The sequence below is a fragment of the Siphateles boraxobius genome, unplaced genomic scaffold (genome assembly GCF_051911475.1).
Source record: "Siphateles boraxobius isolate OS27281-9 unplaced genomic scaffold, OSU_SipBor_1 25, whole genome shotgun sequence".
NCBI classification, from domain to species: domain Eukaryota; kingdom Metazoa; phylum Chordata; class Actinopteri; order Cypriniformes; family Leuciscidae; genus Siphateles; species Siphateles boraxobius.
Genome location: NW_027508866.1, coordinates 17,220,286 through 17,237,027, shown reverse-complemented (window position 1 = coordinate 17,237,027; position 16,742 = coordinate 17,220,286).

Sequence of the window (16,742 nt, the reverse complement as noted above, 5' to 3'; positions counted from 1 at the left end):
CAAATATGAATTGCAGTTCAGGAACTGAACCAGAATTTTAAAGGCATTCTCAATTAAATTCTGACTGGTGCACAAGCCTGGCAAAATTGCACCTTTTCTAGCTACATACGCCTCTTCAGATCACCTCTGAGCTGTTCAAATCCTTTTAGTGCCAAAATATTTGGGAGAAGAAAAAAAAGGGTTTCCCAGAACTATTCCACCTAAATAACACTTAATCCTATTATGTCTACCTGCAAATAACAGCTATGCATCATTGTCATCTGATGCATATTATTATTCAAGTATCTGTGCAGGTTGATATGAGTTTTTTTATGTGTGTCAAATCCAAGGGAATAGAGTGTGGTTTTCCAACAGTGAGATTATTATCCACACCACGCCAGAATACAGAACATCACATTTAAGGAAGACTATTCCATCCGATTACAGATCTCCAGAGTGCTGCTGTCCCACAAAAAAAAAAATATCTCAACATCAGGATGCGTTGCACTCCAGACTATGGAAATGAGCAGCGCTCCGTAATGAAGTAGTTCAGTTGAAACACTTGCTCACTAGCGGGTGAAATATAACAGTGAATGAGCTTGAAAACTGAGGAGGAAGGCTTGCGCTAATAGGCCTTCTGGAAGCTCCACTCAGCCCCTCGAGACTGAAAAATACAGTCCTTGTAATGAGCAGCAGGAAACTGATATTAAAGAAGGAAAATCCTGTGAAGGTAAAACGATCAAGGGCTGCTCTCCCGCCGAGCCCTGAGGCCAAACCGACACAGAGGAGCCGAAATGAAAAGGGAGGTGATGAGGTGAGGAGGTGGAGGCGATGAATCACATCTTAAAATATGAAGTGACGCACATCAGAGTACATGCCAACAGCGTGGGATACCTGACATCTCTTTGTTCAGTGTTCTAACATTAATACTTAGGGTTATTTGGATAGTATACTTCAAAAGGTGTACATCTATTTCCCCCAAAACATCCTTATAAATCTACAACATATTACATGGAAACACTTCCATATGTCATAAAATGAATCGTACTGAATCAAGTATGCAGTATCGCAGGTGCTCGCTAATTAGAATGACAAAAAAACACATGGTGGCGCTTGTTATGTACCAATATAGCGCCATTATAATGACTGTATGTTAACATGTCACAAAAGCATACCAGATGCCAAGTTGTAGTGCTCTAATTAAACACCTGCTGGAAATAAACCATATATAATACTTCCAGATCCGTTCTGATAGTTTAATTGGGAAACTCACCTTTGTGATCTTCATTGTTTCATGTAAAGGCCAATTTATCTGTTTTCACACAGGCTAAGAGCTCTGGAGGAAGTGCAGTTTTTCTCGTAAACAAAATTAATGATGTGTCAAGAGTCCAGACTTACTATTGTAGACGGTTTTTGTGGAAGTGGACCACACTACAACCGAGGTGTGCTGTTCTGTTTAACCCTAAACAGAAGCATAAAGAGGTCAGTCCTCCAGGGAGGTGATCATCTTTTTGTCTGCTTAATGGTCCTCATAGACAAGCCTTAATGATAAATAATGAAGGGCCATAAGACCCCACATCTCCAAATCCTCACAGGAATCTCATAAGGATAGCCTATCGGATACATGTTTCACGTGGCTATCGTCTTTGTCACATTTTTCACTGTATATTAATCATAATTTTTAATCTGTACTGTCCTGAAAATTTGAAATCTGAAATTTAAAGGGAAAGTTTACCTAAAAATGAAATGAACATAGCTTTGGAACGACATGAGGGCGAGTAAATGATGACAGAATGTTAATTTTTTGGATTAGCTGTCCCTTTAAGTGATCTTTATGCTCATGTATCACAATATGACATCCTGACAGTTTATTCTTTAGTTGACCTGGCCAATGTCATTAGAAAGTCATGCTCAAACTTGTCTTTGAGAAATAGACCAGTTAAACCATTACTCAATTATAGGATCAGTTTTAGGTGATTAGGAGGACCAATGTTAACTGTGACTTGAGTTAATTGTGATCTAAATAGCATCTGATGTTCTTATCAGTAAATGAGTTCCACAAATACACAGCCGACAACAACACATTCTGATGTGGAACATCTTGCTGTGCTCTATATGCATGACACTTGTAAATGATGAACATTTACACTCGAATTGGCACCAGGGTTATTATTATTATATGTATTATATGATTGGTTTTAGAATATGATCATAAAATGAAATGAAATTAAACTAAAAGCAATGCAGTTTTTAGTTACAGATTCCATTGTAAAAATGCCTTTTGTTCTAACATGATTAATATTTTATTAATTTATCAATGTTTTAGATAAAGCCAGCTTGTCATGTGATCTCATCTCAACATGTCTGCCCCCATGAGAAGCCCCACTCTACACAAAACAAATCTGCTTCCTTTCATTGGTCTTCATCTCATGTGTAAATTATTTTATTTGAACATGTTTTTCAAAACTTCTGCTAGTAGTTTCTTTAGGGGAAAACCTTTTAATGAGGAATGAATTACTGAGTGGGCCTTTAAACAGTTTCTCCCTGCTTTGTGTATTTAATAAGTCAGACTCTGATGCCTCTTCTTTGGTTCTTTAAATGAAATGCCTCCTGAGTGCCACTTAGATTTTTTGCTAATTAAAAAGGTTTTCAAGAAAGAAAATTCACACCTGCTCTTATTTGATTAAAAACACAGTAAAAAGGGAATATTTTGTTTTAAATAGTATTAAAAATTAAAATAACAGTTTTCCATTTGAATATGTTTTAAATTTTATTTTTTTCCTGCGATGGCAAAGCTAATTTTTCAGCATCATTACTCCAGTCTTTAGTGTCACATGATCCTTCAGAAATCATTCTAATATGCTGATTTGCTGCTCAAGAAACGTTTCTTATTATCATCAATGTTGAAAGCAGTGTGCGGCTTATTATTTTTAGGAAACCATGACACTTTTTTTAGTTAGTTAGTATTGTTAGTTAGTAACATAATCAGTTACATTACACATTTAAGGTAATATGATCGGACTACTTTTTTATTACTTTTAGATTACTTTTGACCTATCTCGTCAATCACATTGAATTGAATAGGATAATATTGTGCCATATTGATATAAAAATACAAAGAGCTTTGTTGTTAACAACATGAAGTGCATTTAATATTACATTATGTCAGGGTTTCTCAGACTGTGGTTCGTGAAGGAACTGCAGGGGGTTTGTGAGTTTAATGAAAAGCTAATAATTAAATAAATCATAAAAAATGTAATAACATTTTAAAATAATAAAAATATAATAAAAATGTGTTTTGAAAGACAAAAGCCTTCCAAAGACAGCAATACATGGTTAAATGACTTGTTGAGTGATACTTCAAATAATAATCAATGTTTGTCAGGTGTTGAATCGATGTGCAATGTTGAGGAAAAACACTTCTTAAAAGTAAAATGATTTCTGTAAATCCAGTGGTCAAATGCTTTGTTTCCTCTCAATTGTCCATACGTTATAGCCACTTATAGTGGAGTCTCACTGTAAAAAAAAAAAAAAAATTAAGTTCAACCAACCTGGATGTTTAAGTAATTTGAACTTAAATTACATTTAACTGACTTACAAAAATGAGTTGAATCTTGTATAACTTTCAAGTTCACTTCCATTTAAAAAGGTTAAAAATGTCTTACCTTATTTTGTTGAGTTAAAGCAGGGATAGGCAAGTTCGGTCCTAGAGAGCCGCTGTCCTGCAGAATTTAGTTCCAACTCTAATCAAACACACCTGAACAAGCTAATCAAAATCTTCAGGATTACTAAGGCTATAGGCAGGTGAGGCTTTTCTCAGTGTTGGAGCCAAACTCTGCAGGAAAGCGGCTCTCTAGGACCGAACTTGCCTACCCCTGAGTTAAAGCAATGTAAAAACATATTGTCATAACTTATTAATCATATGTTTACAGTGTGTGTGCAATTTTACAAAACTAGAATACTAAGGTAAATAAGCAATATCCTTTTTTTTTTTTTTTTTTTTAAGAAAAGAACATTTAAAACATGAAAAAGAATTAGGGAGAATCAATAAATTCTGAATGATTTGCCATTGTGTAAAAAAATATTTAATCAGGTCATCAATAAAAAAGTAACTGTAGTCTAAGTATTTTAATCTAATTACAAGTACTTCATTTTTGGAATCGTAATCCAGATTACATACAGTGTGTCATGTAACACGACCAGCATACAACTGAGTTACAATCATCATGGGTTATGCTGTCATGACAATCAGCTGTCAATCAAGACAACCTTGTTTTGGGTTTCTGTTAAAAATGCAAAAACATGATTGGCACTGTACTGCGAGTTTAAAGGCTATCAGTAAAAAAAGGTGCTCATTTAAAAAGCTGCACGGGTGCTCATCTCTATTCTCTCAAAACCACAACATGAAATGTTTCAGGGCTATTTACAAAAAGTCTGGCTTTGGCACACTGCAGCAAGGGCAATCAGAGCAGACGTTCCTCTGTGGAGTGAGGTTCTCTCTGGAATGAATGACTGTGGTCAAGTTTGGAGCCCTGGCAGCCCGAGTGTCCTGGAGGTCTGGCACTCGTGTGTGATCGGGCCTCTTCACACTGTAATTAAACTGCCGTCCCTCAAAAGTCTGTCAACACGAGAGATCGTTCCAAGAGAGAACTGAATGCCAAATGCACTGTCCTCTATATAGTCTGATTATAGAACCCAGGCTATTTCTCTTCTTATATCTTTAAATTTCAGTGCTAATCCTATTGCAAATATCAATAGTGAAGTGTATTAGATTTTAGCTGCCATCACATGAAAGGCAAAATGATGATGCCCTTCATCCTGGTTGCATCTAATGCATTTCTGCTTTTATAAGGCCAGTATTGGCAGCGGTTATCCGTTTAGACTGATCCAAAATCAGTTTTGAAGAAATAATGCAATAGTTTATGGTCTGACAAAGAAATCTGCTCAGTTAAGCAAGTATGGATCGATACTGAAATATTTCAATGGTGCAAGACTGCCACCTGCTGGTAATCTCGTCATTACATCCATGCTGTTCACATTTGTTCATAGTTTTATTGAGCAACACTGCCAATAAGTCTGTTGGATGGGCATAGCAACCATCTGTTACCATATTCCTTGGTATGTTTACTAGACGAACTTCAGAATGTGCCTTCCCCTAATCAATGTTTTGGCACACTGTGAGACTTTATAATCTTTTATTCTTTTTAATCGTGTGTCCATATGCTATTTGATATGTGATTTAAAGGGGTCCTATTATGTTTTTCCACTTTTTCAACTTTAGTTAGTGTGTAATGTTGCTGTTTGAGCATACAAAAGCTCTGCTAGGTTACAAAGCTCAAAGTCCACTCCAAAAGGGAGATATTTTATTTAAAGGCAGGGTAGGTAGAATTCCCCAAAAATACTTTTTTCCAAATTTGTTTAAACTGTCTTTATATCAGTTTATAAAGTGTCTGTAGTCCTCGCAGGACTGCAATAAACACAGCTCATTATTCCATTAACTCCCACCCCCTCCCTTCTCGGCTCCTTCCAAAGCCACGCCACTAAAACACATGAACGCGCGATCCCGGCCGTTCGCTCAGCTGGAAGAGTCGGACGCGTTTACCAGCGCCGAGCCGAGAGGAGCGCAGTGCATGTAGTGACATCATGTCAGAATCACAAGTAATAAAATAACTAACTTTATCAGTATGAATATAAACAATTAACATGGCTGTTAGTACTCACTATCAAGCTCGCATATCGATACTGGTAAAGTTTAAAATATTTTACTAGCTCGTAACCGAATCAAACTCAATATAAGGCAAAGCTATAAATAGCTTCATTGATACACGTTTGCTGTTACTATCAGTTACACTGTGATGAAGGTGAATTTGTAAGATTCATAACATATACAGGTGTTTTGCATGTAAGAGCTTCCACGATGAAAGCACTGTTGGCTCTGATGAGGACTACACTCCGGAGACAAGTACCGCATCGTCGGCTCAAGGACAGGTCCGGGGTCAAGGGCGAAGCAGAGGAGGTCGTGCAAGGTATTGCTTATTTATCGTCACAACCCTGGCTCACTAACAGTAACGTTATACCAGTCGACACCAAAGTTACACTGTCATAGCTAAGCTAGTGTAACGTTAGTTATGCTGCGTAACGTTAGGTAGCTATATTAGGTAGCTACATTAGGTAGCTACGTGTGCTAGTGATACATGCTTCATGGAAAAATAAATGCCATCAAAATGAAAACAGCAAGATTACCTGTCCAGCAGAAATAAAGCCATCATTGAGTCACTTTTCAGCCCCTTGAGATCCCTCAGTTGTCGCCACCGCTGGAAAAGCCACGCCGATATTGACACTCGTATGATTTCTTGATTTATCCAAAGACTTTTTGTTCATAGCCTTTTCAAATACTGTCTTCCTTTTTTTAACTTGTTTGACTTCGCTGCCTCTATATGCAGGTACTGAGAATTTTGACTGTTCTTTCTCTGCCATAATTGTTATTACTAGCTTCTGTGCCTCTTCAAACGGGTGCGCGCATTTGGGCAGCTCCTGTATCAGCAGAGGTGGTATCCATGGTAGCGAGGGAGAGTGACAGTCGCCCCAGCCAATCATTTCTTTTGTCCCGAATGGAATAATGAGCTGTGTTTATTACAGTCCTGAGAGGACTACAGACACTCGATTTTTATAATTTCTTTTCCAGAGTACTTACATTTTAATTATGCATTAATAGAGACAGTTTAAACAAATTTGGAAAAAAATATTTTTGGGGAATTCTACCTACCCTGCCTTTAACGGAATCCCCTTTTCAAGAACTACAACGAACGGCTCGTTTGGACTACAACACGATTTTTCAGGATCTTATGAAGTCACAATGTTCCGTGTTTAAATAATCCCCGCCCAAGGAATATGCACAAAAAAGGGTGCAAAGCCTTAGAGAAGACAAAGTTGTTGCTGTCAAAGAGACGCTGTTTTTTTCCATAACACTTCTAAAACTCATTTGTTTGACCTCTCTGAGTGGTTAAAATTTATTTTAAGCTCTGTTCCTGAACATTATTGGCCCAACGTTTATCTGTGCGCTGCACATTTTAGTTTTCAGTATCTTTTGTAAACTCTCACTGTGGCGAGGGGGGCGTGGTTCAGCGAAGTCTGTAGTGCGAGAGCAACGACGGAGCCGAGCGGTGAGTAAGTAGGTCAAGTGCAAAATGACGAACACCTGTCTCTGATTGCAGTAATTGGCGTGGGGAGACCGCATAAAAGCCGACTGGTGCAAGAGAGCAGAGAGAGAAGGACTGGGTACTCGTGCACGAGACGTGAGCTGGACGCTGAAAGTGGAAAGAGTGTTACCTGATATAGTGGAAAGAGTGATATTTTAAATAGTGGAAAGAGTAATATATTTATAGTGGAAAGAGTGTTCTCTGAACTTGAACGTGGTTTATGTTAGAGCGCGCACAGCGCATTTCTTCTGTTTCTCAACCAAATAAAAGTGTACGAGTCAAAGTCACGCCGACCCCTGTCTTCTTCCAACACAGCAACACTGAACCTTCACTACACTCACTTTTGTAAACTCTCACTTTTGTAAAGCCCATTCATACGGGATTAACTTTACAAGGGTAGATGGAGTAATGTAATTTTACCTCAGGCAATCTTTTACTGTCTATGAGGCAATTGGGGGGACATGGAGGCATAAAGTCAAGGGAGAAGCCCATAGATAGAGAGTCCATAAAAGCAACGGGAACGTTCAACGTTTTTGAGGAATTGGAAATAATTCTGTATGTGGCACAGCTACTAGAAGATTTACAACTGTCAGACAGGTTGCTCACGTCACATCTACGTCGTCAAGCTCAGTTTGAGCCTGCGCAGTACGCTCAGCCATCAGAAAGTGAGCGCTTCTAATGGGCTTCACTTTTCTCCGTTGAAATCAATGGGGTCGCTGTGTCCATTTCTTTTACTGTCTATGATTTTTACAGCGGGTCTATTCGCACGGGATTAGTATTATTTTTTCCGGACCTTTTGACTGAAGGTCGCCGTAATCTTTACTGAAATTGTCCGTAATGATTACTGAGATGGGACATTCGGATGGGACTAAAATCACAGAGAAGCTCTGCCAATTATTACTTTACCCCACCTCTCCATGTTAAATTAGTCCTGTCCGAAAAGGGCTTAAGACAGTTCACCGCTCCTTAGGAAAATTAACCATGGTTTTGTGATCGATTACTGTTTGTATTACCTTAGTTTTCTGACAAATATCACAATTAAATGTTGGATAACATCGCATATAATGTATAAGAAAATTACAAAAAACATATCACTCTAAAACATCCTGTGAAATCCGTTCTGCATGATCCTCTTGTTCGTTAACATTGTCAGGGTCTGAAATTGAAATTGACGCCATATTTAATATTTACACTAGAAGAACTCACAGTTATGGAGGGGTGGGACATTTCCAAAACACATGCTAAGGGCTGCCAATCACAACACATTTCGTATTTCCTAAGGAGGGGCTTCATTGAAATCGTCGCGTTCAAGCCAGACTGGGGAGAGAGGTGCTGTAATAATGTAAAATATGTGTGGAAATATTTAGTTTTTTGAACAATCAAGCATGAAAACATATTCTAGTACACCTAAAAAACTAATTCAAGACTTTGTAAAAGGACATAATGGACAAATGGTGTGAAAATGCTCTGGATATGTTCCAACCAGAGCATTTATGTCTGATGGGCAACTGCTTTTGGTTTCTCCCAATGAAAGATTAAAGAGCAGAGGTGATCGTGCCTTTGCAGTGCCCGAAACTCTGGAATAATTTACCTCTGTACATTAGGCAGGCACCTTCACTTGCAGTTTTTAAATCACATTTAAAAATATATTTGTATAGTACTGCATATAACACAGTATGAGAGTTACTTGTTTTTTTGCTTGGTTGTTTGTTATCTGCATTTACAGCACTTTGGTAAACATCTGTTGTTGTAAAAAGGTGCTCTATAAATAAACTTTGATTTGATAATCAAATATATATATATATATATATTATTTGCTTTTCGCACCATTTGTCACTTGTTTTACAGAACTGCAGCCCAACCCTCTTAAAGCCTTGTTTATACTCGACGCGTCCGCAAGAGCGCGAAGGTGCGCGCGGCAAAAATTACGTCATTGCGGTGTGGGCGGTCGTGCGCGTTGGTTGCCCAAGACCCCATTTCGCCTGGCGGTGTGCACGGCACTTTTTGTAACATCGCGCGCGGCGCCACATCAGAAGATGAACGACTTCGAGCCGAATCTGGCCGAACTGGTACGTCTGTACCAGCATGTGTATGATCCTTCTATACACAGAGGCATTGATGGATGACCATAAAAGCCTCTCATTTTGTGAATAGGAACACATTTGCATTAAGCACCCAGTTTGCACTTGTCTAAAGTAACTGCTTACATTTACAAAATAAGCCTACAATAGCAGAAGTAAGCCCTGCTGATGAAATTAAGGTTTAAACACTCTTCAATAAGGCTTCAGTTGTTTAACTAGTTTACATGCAGTGAAAGTACAATAAACCTACTGCATTTATTACTCTTTGTATATGAATCAGAAATTAATAAACTACTAATAAACGAATAAACGACAAACTACTTCTTCACTGCTGATTCCTGGTGGTTTAGAGGAGAACTACTCCGAGTCGCCCCCTGTCTTTCACAGAATAGCACAACGGCGAGCGCGTCAAGTATAAAGGCTGATTTATACTTCTGCGTCGGACCTACGCCGGACCCTCTACGCCGTAGCCTACGCTTTGGTTTTAATTTATACTTCTGCGTCGTTGTCCGCGTTGACGCACGCAGAGGGAGCATTTGAAACCCGAGGAAGCGGTTTGAGCAGACCAATCACAGCGCTTACGTCCGCGTAGAATAGACGCGTTGTTAACCCAATTTATACTTCTGCGTCGAACTTACGCCGTAGCTACGCCGTAGTCTGTGCGTAGCGCGCGTACCCTCCGGCGTACCCTGACGTGCACCTCTCCAAAAATGTAACAACGCGTCTATTCTACGCGGACGCAAGCGCTGTGATTGGTCTGCTCAAACCGCTTCCTCGGGTTTCACATGCTCCCTCTGCCAGCGTCAACGCGGACAACGACGCAGAAGTATAAATTAAAACCAAAGCGTAGGCTACGGCGTAGAGGGTCCGGCGTAGGTCCGACGCAGAAGTATAAATCAGCCTTTACATTTTTGGAGAGGTGCACGTCAGGGTACATATAAGACTGTGGTACAGAACCGGTTCTCGGCCAGGAAAACTGGTTCCAAAGCGGCACCAATTCTTTGCTGGACTAGAACCGTTCTTTTACTACGTCATGCTTATGTCGGGGGCTGGGGGCGGGTTTAGATGTGTTCTAAACATCTTTTCTGACCATAATATAGGATCGCAAAGCCAGGAGAAACATTTGCAGAAACACAATGTAGTCCGCCATTGTAATTGTTATGCTTGAAGTTGGCGCAAGCGTTTCTAGTTTTTTTTATTGAAAACATTATGTACTGTAAGCAAAGAAGAAAACAGTCACAATATAGAACAAATAAATGGAAAGAAAAAAAGACACAAGACAGGGGTACATAACTAATCAGAAAAGATTACATATCAAAGGAAAAGGTTAATAGACTTACATATTTCAATTGTTTTTAAAGCCTTTTTGGTTCATGAGTTAGAGATAATCCCAAAGTAATGTTGTAGGTTTGCAAGCGTTTCTAGCTAAGATGTGTGGCGACGTACACAGTGACGTAACGACGTCGTTCGCTGGGCGCTCTAGTCAGTGTAAAAACAAACAGGCTCTGAGAAGGTTCGCAAGTTGAACCAACTCTGAACCAACTTTGAACCAGTACCAGTTTCGAACCTGTTTTTTTGGGGTGGAAAAGGGGTATCAGTGACAACCAGACTCCATTACGGTCCATATAAGGGCGCTTCCATTTCCATATGTGGTTTGAGTGATCTGAACCATATATTTCCAAAATTTTCATACAATTTATGAAGTAGACATCCTATTCAGAAGTAGTATGGGAAGTTTGGCAGATTTTGAAATGAATTCAACCTCTAATAAACACATAAAATAACACGTACGTGCGTTATTAACTCGCTGCCACATCACAAATGGTGAATCTATTATTTTTTTCTTTATATTTAAAACATTTTCAGACCTTTTTTCCTAAAGAAAAATTGAACGGATGTTATCTTTTGAACTCTTGGCATGAAAACAAACTGAGGTTTCTACCATTCTTTCATGATTTTTCATGTTCATTGCTATGTCAAAATAAAGGTCTGAACATGCCTTAGGAGTATGAAAATATTCTTGTTGCAAATTGATAAATTATGGGTCCTCTGTAATTTATTTGAAAATTGAAAATCAATCAACAAATATGAAAACTACAGATTGTAAGCTTTCAAATGAAATATAGTTTGTCAAGATTAGTTTAGGTTTAATATAGGATACTACTGTTTTAAATATGTAATGGGTGGGCCCACCGGTGGGCCGGTGACACTTAAGGTATAGTAGACAAAATTGTGTCATTTACTTAACCTCACTTATTTTAATAGTTATTTACTTAAAGTTGTTCCAAACCTGTATAGATTTCTTTTTACTGTCGAACACATAATAAGATATTTTGAAGAATGTTGGTATTGTAACAAGACAGTTGACGGCATCCACTGGCTATGGTCAACTGTCTGGTTACCAACATTCTTTAAAATTAAAAGAAAGAAACTCATTAGGGCTGCAACTAACGATTATTTTAATAATCGATTAATCTGTCGATTATTTTTCCGATTAATCGATTAATCGGATTAAAAAAAACAGAAGGAAAAAAAGCATTAATTTCCAACCCTTTATTCAAAAACAGAACTGACAGTGCAAATTCACAGTGCGAAAGTGCACAAACAGGTCACTCCTTGAACATCCCTGAGCTGTTAAAGTAATAATAATAATAAAAAATGGACTAACACAAAAAACATACACATTTATGCTTTACATCTGCCAAATATATAGGCTTTTTTAAAATAGTGAACAAAAAGATGTATATTTTTGTAAAAAGGGACCTGAGCTGTTAGAACAATAAATAATTTGATTTTAAAATGATTTGTTTGAACGTCAGAACTTGCTCTCTACACTACACTCACAGACGCACACACTCACAAAGTCTCACACTCACAGACGCACACAATCACAAACTCTCACACTCACAGACGCACACATTCACAAACTCTCACACTCACAGACTCTCACACTCACAGACACACACACTCACAAACTCTTAACACTCACAGATGCACACACTCACAAACTCACACTCACAGACGCACACACTCAAACTCTCACACTCACAGACTCTCACACTCACAGATGCACACACTCACAAACTCTCACACTCACAGACGCACACACTCACAAACTCACACTCACAGACGCACACACTCACAAACTTGTGTGTTGTTTTGTTTTTTGTCAAATATGTTGTAATCTAACAAAATGTTTGACATTATTTGACAAGCACATGCACACAAAAGACAAGTCTCGTGCAGTCGGATAATAGGTAATACTAATAGCAACAATAATAATTACAACAGAAGATAATATCTCTAGTCTATCCTAATATTAATTATAAATACAATGTATATAAAATATATACAATGGATTGACTACCTCATATGGTGTGTAAGGCCTATTTTGCAGCTCATCCATTCGGAGCATATAGTGAAGTTTCTCGGAGTCATTTAGAATGAAAAATTCAGTGCTGCAAATTGTGGAAAAAATATTCCTCTTGTAGTGGTACTTGGGACAGACAAGAAAGTGTTTTCATCTTCTGTCTATCTGATTGAAATCACAGTCTGCTAATTCAGTGGTAAAAATGTAATTGGTTTTATTTATTGTTGTCCATTTATCGAACTTCCATGCCTCTTAATAATTACATTCCTATGTACCAATTTACCAATGCTCGGACACACTCGGTCTCTCTCGCGCGCAGACACACTCGGTATCTTTTGCACACTGTTGCTCGCGCGCTGACACACTCGGTCTCTCTCGCGCGCAAACACACTCGGTATCTTTTGCACACTGTCGCTCGCGCGCTGACACACTCGGTATCTCTCGCGCGCAGACACACTCGGTATCTTTCGCACACTGTTGCTCGCGCGCTGACACACCCGGTCTCTCTCGCGCGCAGCGTCCAGTCCGGCGCCTCATAGCTCTGCTCCGCGCTGAACACATTTTTTTATACTCAAACATCTCCGCGACTTATTGATAGTCGCGCGACACAACGAATCGATAATGAAATTCGTTGCCAACTATTTTAATAATCGATTTAATCGATTCGTTGTTGCAGCCCTAAAACTCATACAGGTTTGGAACAACTTGAGGGTTAGTAAATGACAATTTTCTAGCCTAGTCTCAGCCTAAAATACTAGTTTGAGCTGTTTTAACTGAAAGCAACTTGTACTTATACTGTATGTACATATTAACATATGTTACTGCCATTGTCTCAAGATGCACACATTTTCAATTTTTAAGGCACATTTATAAAAGGTACTAAAACTTAAAGGCCGTGTTGCAGGGTTAATTTTTCAACAAATTTGTGCAATTTGGTAATAAACATTTGAACTGTTAGCCATTGTATTTTATGTTATTGGGTATCACAAAACGGAATATAATACGAAAAGGTAGGTACTATCTTACTAGCCTGGTCCCACCAGACTCTCGTACATTTCATTTGTACATACAGTCTGGCATGACCATCAACAAAACTAAGCAAAGATTGTTCTTGCTCCGGCTTTAACTTCTTGATATTCGGCAGCGTTGCCACAACGGACCGAATGGCTTCGCTCGCATGTTTCTCCACTGCCATTACTGAACTACAACTCAAAATAACGCACAACATCAACGTCATCGTTCTCTGCCACTCCTTCTGTTCGCTGATTGGCCCGGTAAAAAAATTGATCGGAGAAAACCAAAGACTACTGCACAATCCCAGACCTAGTACTGAAGGAAAATTAAAATTGAGCGGAAGTACGTAGGAGGGCGGAGCCAGGTTACTATCTTACAGCGGTTTGCAACGATTATCCTTTCCCCCACAATACATTGCATTACATCACCTTGGGGAGAAAATTTCCAACAGCCCACCTTGAGAGCATTGAGAGTGACTAGAGAGACGAGTAGTAGACGAGAGTATTCAGATAGCACAGATTATAGATAAACAGATAAATACATAGAGATAGATAGAATGATAGATAGATGGAAAGATATATAGATATAGATAGATAGGCTAGTATATGCGGCAACTGCACATCCAATGGCGCGGGCGCCTCTGACGTTCGACCAACTCTACGTTGTCAATCTACCTACGTTGTCAGTCTACCTACTATATATTTCTATCTATTTATCTATTTAGCTGCTAGCTATCTATGCTAAAGTTATGCTATCTGGCTGTCTGCCTATCTCTCTCTATACCGCACAAGCACCTGCACTGTAAAATCCAATGAGTACACCTTACTTGAAAAAAGCATGCAAACCGATTGCACTCAAAAAACTGAGTAAAGTGAAATAGGAATAATATGTAGTACTAACAAGTGTCTAGTAGTGTACACTTACAAGAGAGTTCCAGTAACTTAAAATAATTTGTATACTATACTTGATCTTTTCCTTTAGATGTACTCATTTATACTAGTTGTGTTAACTCGGATGTAAAATCCAATTAGTACACCTTACTTGAAAAAAGCATCCAAACCGATTGCACTCTAAAAACTGAGTAAAGTGAAATAGGAAAATTATGTAGTACTAACAAGTGCATGTCTAGTAGTGTACACTTACACGTGTACACATCTTTTATAAATCATTGAGAATAGTTTCACAATTTTACAAAGATAACATTTACAACTGGACAAATAAATGTAAGGCAATAATATAGTTCAAAGGTAAATTTATTGTATTGTTTTCTTAAAAAACTGACACAGGGGTGGTCCACACAAGTTTGCATTGGGGTATACAATGTATGTAAATCACTTTAGGTTTAAAAAAAAAAATTGTAAAACAAAAAACGGAAACACTTTATAATAAGGTTCATTAGTTAACATTAGTTAGTGTATTACCTAGTATTAACTAACATGAACTAACAATGAGCAATACATTTGCTATTGTATTAATTATTCTTTGTTAATGTTAGTTAAAAAATACAGCTGTTCATTGTTTGTTCATGTTAGTTCACAGTGCATTAACTAATGTTAACCAAAACAACCTTTGATTTTAATAATGTTTTAGTAAATGTTGAAATTAATATTAACTAAGATTAATAAATGCTGTACAAGTATTGTTAATTCTTAGTTCATGTTAGCTTATGTTAACTAATTAACCTTATTGTTAAGTGTTTCCCAAAAACCTTTTACAGTACAACAATATAAAAAAAAATTATATAAAATCTGAATAAAAATAAATAAATTTGAGACCATACCCTGACTCTAACACATTCTCAACAAACACCTTTAACAATTCAATAAATAACAATTACTCACTTTAATCAATAACACTTCGGAGGCCAAACTTGGTATATAGAAATGTAAAAAAAGTGGATACATTCATTAGCCTAAACAATGAAAAAGCAATGTCTCTGACACACATGTACATTAGAAATGAATACGCTGACAGCATCTTAAAGGGTTATTCACCCAAAAATGAAATTTCTGTCAGTAATTACTCACCCTTATGCCGTTCCAAACCCGTAAGACCGTTGTTAATCTTCGCTACACAAATGAAGATCTTTTTGATGAAATATGAGAGCTTTGTGTCCCTCCAAAGACTAACGTCATTGCGACTTTTAAGGCCCAGAAAGGTAGTAAAGACACCGTTAAAATAGTCCATGTGACTACAGTAGTTCAACCTTAATGTTATGAAGCGACGAGAATAGTATTTGTGTGTAAAAACCCCGCCAAATAACGACATTATTCAACAATCTCTTCTCTTCAACGTCATTCTCCTACGCTGTTGATGTAGTGTAAACAGCGCAGCGCTTCTGGGTTCTACATCAGAACGTAGGCTTATTATTGGCCGACGCTAGTCGTGTGAGGCTGGCCAATAATAATGAATGACGAGGAAGAGAAGAAATTGTTGAATGTAGTTTGTGGCGAGCAGGACGAGGCCGAGGGCCGTGAGAGAGTGGCGCTAGACCGCTGGTGTGATTGCTGATGAGCGACACCTGTGAGACGCACCGGTCTTGTATCTCTCAAAGAGGAGCAGAGGCATAAAGGAGGAGCGATGACAGTAGAGAACGAGAGGCCAGGCCTGGATTTTATGTTGTGTTTTGTGTGGCCAGCAGTCGTCCTCGAGGGGCAGCTGGCTTATACTTTCGTTTTGTATTTGTTTTATTTTATGTTATTAAACTTGTTGAATGTTCGCCGGTTCCCGCCTCCTTCTTCCCATAACAACTGAACCTTGTTACATCGTTATTTGGTTGTTTTTTTTTAACATAAAAAGTATTCTCGTCGCTTCATAATATTAAGGTTGAAATTCTGTAGTCACATGGATAACAATGTTTTTACTAGCTTTCTGGGCCTTGAAAGTTTCAATGACGTTGCGTTTAATGGAGGGAGAGAAAGCTCTCTGATTTCATCAAAAATATCTTTATTTGTGAAACGAATATGAACGAAGGTCTTACGGGTTTGGAACGGCATGAGGGTGAGTAATTACTGACAGAAATTTCATTTTTGGGTGAACTAACCCTTTAACTTGCTAATGAACTAATGGGCTGACAATTTTAAACAAGTGGCTTAGTTT